The following is a 6939-nucleotide window of genomic DNA, read 5'->3' as shown; positions in this document are numbered from 1 at the left end:
GAGGTGAGTATTCCAAGGTCCTTTACAGAGCTTGGATCATCAACAAGATCTTGACTATTCAGCTTGTATTTTATTTTCTGATTTTTTTGCCAATATGTAAGACAGAGCATTTATTTGTTGAGATTTGAAGTTGCCATTTGTTTGACCATTCTGATACACAGTCAAGATCTTCTTGAAGGGTAGCAGTATTGTCTGTGGTATTGAACAGCTTTACATCATCAGCGAAAAGAACGCAGTTGCTCTTAATATGATCACAGAGGTCATTTATGTAGAGTATGAAGAGAGTTGGTCCTAGAACACTGCCTTGGGGACACCACTATTGACAGGTACAGAATTTGATAGGACACTCCCAATTTTGACCATTTGTTGTCTGTTTGACAGGACTGCTTCTATCCAGTTATGCAGTTGTCCAGAGATACCATAGGATTTTATTTTTAGTAGTAGTTTGTCATGTACCACTGAATCAAAGGCTTTACAGAAGTCTATGTAGATTGCATCTATTGTTTTGCCCTGATCAAGTTGTGTAGTCCATATGTTTTTGCAGTGTAAGAGTTGCAGATTACAGGATAGTTTTTTTCTGAAACCAAATTGTTTATTGGAGAGTAGGTTGTTTGTCTCTAAGTGGAGGATGATGGATTGGTTAATAATTGATTCCATGACTTTACAGGTGACGCAGCATAAGGAGATTGGTCTGTAATTTTCAACTAGGCAAGGGTCTCCTTTTGAAGATGGGGATGACTGTGGCTTGTGACCATAGGTTAGGCAAGGAACTGGTCCTGAAAGATTTTTCAAAGATTATGCTTAGAGGTTTGGCTATGGCAGTGGATAACTTTTTTAAGAGATAGGCACATATTCCATCTGGTCCAATAGATAGAGATGGTTTTAGATTGCGTAGTGCTTTTTCAACATTGTCTTCTGTAAAATCGATATGTATTAGATCACTGTAGTTATCTGTGGTTCGGCTAGGAAATGCTGGGCATGATCCATTGCTGTTTACAAATACTGAGCCAAAAATGTGTTAAAGATGTTGGCTTTAATGGTGTCGTCGTTGCAGTCTTTACCATTAGGTCCTATCAGGGGTGGGATGGACCTTGAATCTTTTAGTTTGTTGTTTACAAAATTGTAAAAAGCATTGGTGGAATTGGTGCTTAGAAGGTTTTCCTCTTGTTTAATATGATAATTGGTGCATTCGGTCTTTATTTGGTGGCATAAATTTTTGTATCGGCTTTTGAAATTGGCAACATGACCAGATTTGTTTTTCCGCCAGAGTGATCTCTTTTTGGATTGAAGTTTCCTTATTGTTATGGGCAATCTGTTTTTTTGTTTTGTTTTGGGAGTAGTTGTTGGTACATATAGTTTGATGACTCTTTTGACTTCAAGTAAAAATATGTTGTAATGGTCTTCAACAGTATTGCATCCATTGAATAGAGATTGCCAATCAAGGGATGAGAGATCGTTGTTTATAAGATCATAGTTGCCTTTTTGAAATTATAATTGGGGATCACATCATTGTGGTGGTTTTTGTGTGGACGTATGTTGAGACAAAAGTCAATCATATTGTGGTCACTGCTGGAAAAGGGTTCTTTAGTTTGTATTCCGTAAATTAAATTCAAACTATTGCAGAAGATGAGATCGAGGCAGTTGTTTAGTCTAGTGTTGTTGGATACTAGCTGTTCCAGTCCCAAATTTGTAACAGCATTGTAAAAGGTTGCATGTATGGTTTCAGTTGTACATTCATTTAGGGTCCAGTCAATATGAGGCAGATTGAAATCACCAAGAAAGATAAAAGGGTATGGGCAGGATGCTGCCCATGTTAGTAGTGTATTTAGCTTGTTTACATGTTCAATGTCATAATCAGGTGCTCTGTAACATAGTAAGAATCGAATTGTGATATTTAAGGATAGTTCACAGATAATGGTCTCAGGAAGAGCAAGCTCCTGGGTAACTTGGATATTTTTTAGATGTAAGGACTTTTTATAGAAGATAGCAACAACACCTCCTCTACGAATTTCACAATCTGATCGGTAAACATGATAGTCTCTTACTGTGGTAATGGAGTCAGGGAGAGATGCGTTGAGCCATGTTTCACAGACAAATATAATGTCGAATTTAGCCATATTTAGTAGGAGGAAAAATTCAGTTATTTTATTTACAAGGCTTCTTGCATTGAGTAGCTTGCATTTAAGGCCAGCAGTAGTTGGAGTTGAGGTAGTTAGGGGCGTGCGTGCCTAGTCTTGGGTGATGGTGGATTGGTTGAGGTAGGGTTGTGGTTGAAGGTTAAAGCTGAGTTGCGGGATGTGTGACTTACTTTTGATACAGTCAGCATGGTAGTCAATGTACAGGTCCTTCTCCCCATTGTCGAGACGTTAAAGCACTTGGAGGTTTGTCTGTGTTCCCAGGGTCACCTCTGTAGTGCTCCTGGTTCCTGTATTCTGCAATTTTTCCTCTGGAGATGCATTCCTACTCCCACACAGTTGAAAGGGTGTTCATCCCAAATTGAATAGCTCAAAAGAGCAGTGATGGCACAGTGGTTAGAGTGCAGTACTGCAAGTTATTTCTGCTGACTGCCAGCTGCCTGCAATTTGGAAGTGCAAATCCGAACAGCCTCAAGGTTGATTCAGCTTTCCAGCCTTCCGAGGTGAGTAAAATGAGGAGCCAAATTTTAGGGAGAAATATGCTGACTCTGTAAACTGTTTAGAGAGTAAAGCAGTGTAAAGCGGTATATAAGTCTAAGTGCTATTGCTATTACTATTGCTAAAAGTCTGTAGAGATTCTCAGTCCTCCGGAAAGTCATCCAAAAGATAAAATATAGATAAACCTCCAAGTGCTTCAACAACCCTCTAAAAGGATGCAGATTTATCAGTTGTCTGCAAGGAATATAAACCCTTCCATTCCCCACTGTCCCATCAGAGCTGAAGAGCTTTCCTGGATGAGAAGCAAAACATCTTCAACAGAAAAAAAACAAGAAAATCTAGTTTAATTTGCTATGGATTATTGTTTTAATTATAAACTTATTATTTTCCTATTTTAAAATATAGTACGTAGCTTTAGAATGTACTAAGCAGAATCAGAATGAAAATTATATATTATTTTAAGTGTTAAATTTAGGGGAAAGATATAAAGGCGTCATACTTCAATCAGTGATTACAGGAGAAATTTTGTGTTAATGAGAAAAGATAATAGATAATTGAAATAGAACAGACAAAAGATGCAAGCATAATGATGTAAATGGAGATGAACTAAATAAAATAGAATTAAGTATAGAAAATGTAGAATGGTAAATAAGATATGAAATGGTACATAAAGTGAACATGAATTTGATTTATGTCTGTACAAAAAGATGTAACCCGGGACTAAGCCGCTTTCCAAAAAGAAGTTTTATGTTTTCATGTTTGGTGTTTAGTTTGTGTATGTTTGTTTATTGAAAAATAATAAAATTTAAAAAAAGAAAAAGAAAAAAACAAGAAAATCCAGTTGCCTCCTGAAAAAGGATCTTTGGGACAACCATGACCTGGATGGACTGGGATTCTCTACTGAACAGAAGGACACATTGGTCAATACTACTGAAGTCTCCCAAGCTATTTTAAAAAATGTATAAGGATTGTACCCTCCACATTCAACTCTTAGTGAAGCTCATCCTCTTTGGTGACTCAACTTATCCCACTTAAAATGGGCCCTAAAACTTTGGAAAACAAAGAATAGTCTCCACTATTTTCCAAACCTTGTTGAGCAACTTTAACCGTGAAAGAGCATCTTCCCTGATAATAAGTTTCTGCCTTTCAAAACTCCCTAGTTGCTCTTGGATCGGTTCCTCATTGGCGAGAAAAACCCAGCTCATGATATCCAGATCTGCTTTGACCTCTCCAGTTTGGTCCAAGTACATTTCATAGCTGGAAAGATTGCAAAACTCATTCTTCTCCAGAAAGGGATGGAACTAAAATAATACAGGAATTTAAAGTAAGAAAACTTTGTTTTTTTATCCTATGTGGTGCTTTCATATTTGAAAATTCCTTGTACAGTTGTCTAACTTGCAAATATGCTTCAATGGGAGAATTAAGATGTATCAATATCTTCAAAAGATGGAGTAGATTAACAAAATAAATAATGGTTAAAATTGTTCAATTATAAGGAAAATTCTAGAGAAGGTTACAAACAACAAACAAACAAAGAGGTTATTCATAAACCACTTGAAAAGGACAAGGTGATTGCTACAAAGCATGGACTTGTCATTAAGTAATTGCTCAAGCTAATCTTCCCCTAGGTATACCAGATGAGCTAATTCTACTTTATCATAAGGTTACATTAACTGGATCTCAGAAGTCTGAAAGTGCTAATCACCAAACAACTCATTTTTAAGTCTGAAAACTTAAGGGAGGATCCTTTCCAAGTTTTGTTTCTCTACCCTTTATGCAGCTATCGTCTCCCCACCTCTTATCTAATCATTGCTGGGCAGCATCCCTTCCTTCATCACCAATGTCATTCCCACATATTATTAAATTTCCTTAATAGATTGTGGGAATGCTTCTGATATAATTTGATTGTAGTGAATTATTAAAAAACTCCCTCCTGATCTATTCAGTACGAGTTTCGTTAGTTGAGAATTGGATGGTGTGATAATTCAGTGGATAAAATCTATTTATAAAATTATATTCAATTTTTTTTAATGTTCTACATAAAATGTTGTAGTCATGAGCTACATACAGACAAAGATGACAAATCATGACTTTTTAAATAAAGGATTTACACCAACTCATAAGCAAAGCTATTTTGAAACCTATTCAAAAATATTAATTTCAAATATCAATTTCTTGACAGAGAGAAATGCATAAATGAAATCTAGCAGAAAAATATCTGCATTGTAGAAGCTAGTGTTTAAGAAATTATGGTATCCCATATAAATACAAATGGATGGAAGATACTAAGTAGATGTTGTAATTTTTCTGATAGTATTATATATGGATCCTACTCACTGATAATAATATACTATGGTAGTTGTGGTAGAGCAATTCATGGTCCCCTTTAATTATTGTCTTAAGGCAAAGTCTGGGAGCCAACAGTCCTAGTCCTTTAACTAGGATTCCTGCAGAGAGGAGGGAGTGGATTAGATGATTTCTGGAGTGCCTTGAAATCTTTGAAAGTAAAATTTTATGATGGTGATCACAAGCCTGTACATACAAGAATATATTAAAATCCATGCTTCTTTTTTTAAAAAAATCATGTTTACTTACTTACTATCTATCTGTCTGTCTATCTGTCTGTCTATCTATCTATCTATCTATCTATCTATCTATCTATCTATCTATCTATCTATCTATCTATCTATCTATCTATCTATCTATCTATCTAGCCATCTAGCTATTTATCTAGCTATCATTTATATGTCGTAATATGGAACATTATGCCCCCGACAGTTAGATTTGCCTAAATTGTTGGTCTTTGTATCACTAGGAAGCTGAGGAAGTTCTTCTTCCTCTCATATTTATTGCTTCTTCAAAGGAACTAGCTTTGATGCATCCTTGTCTGGACCCCATACCTGCCATGGCTTCAGCCTTGAAACCACCAACCTGTCCTTGCTTGCCTTCCTTATCCACCTGGATCTGGATGAATACGCAGAACTCAAGGCATGGGCCAGAGTTTTAATGATACTGTAAGCATGGTGATCATTTGGTATCGGGATGCTGTTTCTTTTTATTTGGGTCTCCAGTGGTGCTTTCTGGGTGCATTTTCTTCGACCCTTGATAGAAAAGAACGGCCTTGAAAAAGAACAGTGAAAAGACTGGTCTTGGAACTGAGGTGATACAAAGAAAATGGGTTCAAAGGCATCGTCTTTAGATCCTTCTTTATCTTTGACATCAAAGTTCCAAATACTATGGACATATTTGAAAAGACTGTCCCTTTCAAATGCCCATTTCACAAGGGATGAGATGATCCAGACTTTCTCTTCAATGGGTCCTGGCAAATTTTCAAGTGTGAAATGGAAAGAAATGAATCTGTCGTCCAAAGAATCATATTCTGCGAAGTGAACAAAGACATTCACTTGTCTCCACTTAGAGAGGGCATTCCTGAGAGGTGCTGTATTTATAGTCATTGACAATCGTTGTGATACAACACAAATTCCATTCCTGTCAAGCAGAGGAGCAAAAATCCTCATGAAATTGTCTCCGTTTTCTGTGTCTGAAACAAAGAGACCAATAAAGGTCCATCTGAAATGGAGGAGAAGTTGGATAATTCCTGGGTACTGGATCCCTTCTTTGGGCACCATCCGGTGGAAAAAAGGGAATTGATTTTTATCAATAAGATCTGCTGAACCACTTGCATAACTCATCTGAAAAACCAATATGGAATGCTGTATTATGGTTGGGTGTCAGATCAAGTCCAAAATAGTACCTCTTAATAAATCCAAGTTGGTTGTCAAAGACATTTGAGTGTAATTTATTGCTGATTAGTCCTCTGGCCATATGAAAATACAGACTATAAAGAGCAGAACAAGATCCATGATAAAAATATAACAAAGAAAACAAATTAAATGCAAAAGAACAATGCTAAAGAATGAAAATCATATTTTTCTGTCACCCCTATGATTTACTGTCATAAGATCCAGATAGCCTCATTTCAACTGAACTATTTTATTCAAATAATTGGCATTATTAAATATATATTTTTTGTATTCTGACCACACGGGAAATATATTATTTTAACATAAGGATCCAAATAGGATATTTATTTAATGAGCATTCGAAGGTACTGATCACTCTCTTTGTGTTACATTTGACATTCAAATAACAATTCTGTTATATTCTACATCTCTGGAATTCTGCAATTCTGTTCATTATAGGGAACTTGATTTAATCTTGTGTATTTAAAAACTCTGTCCAGCTGCCCAAATATTGTTAAAGTAATTACTATCCTATGATATTGAGTTATTTCTGCTTTGAAATA

The sequence above is a fragment of the Pseudonaja textilis genome, chromosome 2 (genome assembly GCF_049901715.1).
Source record: "Pseudonaja textilis isolate UNSWEBS1 chromosome 2, rPseTex1.2, whole genome shotgun sequence".
Lineage (NCBI taxonomy): Eukaryota > Metazoa > Chordata > Lepidosauria > Squamata > Elapidae > Pseudonaja > Pseudonaja textilis.
This window is presented reverse-complemented; position numbering follows the sequence as displayed.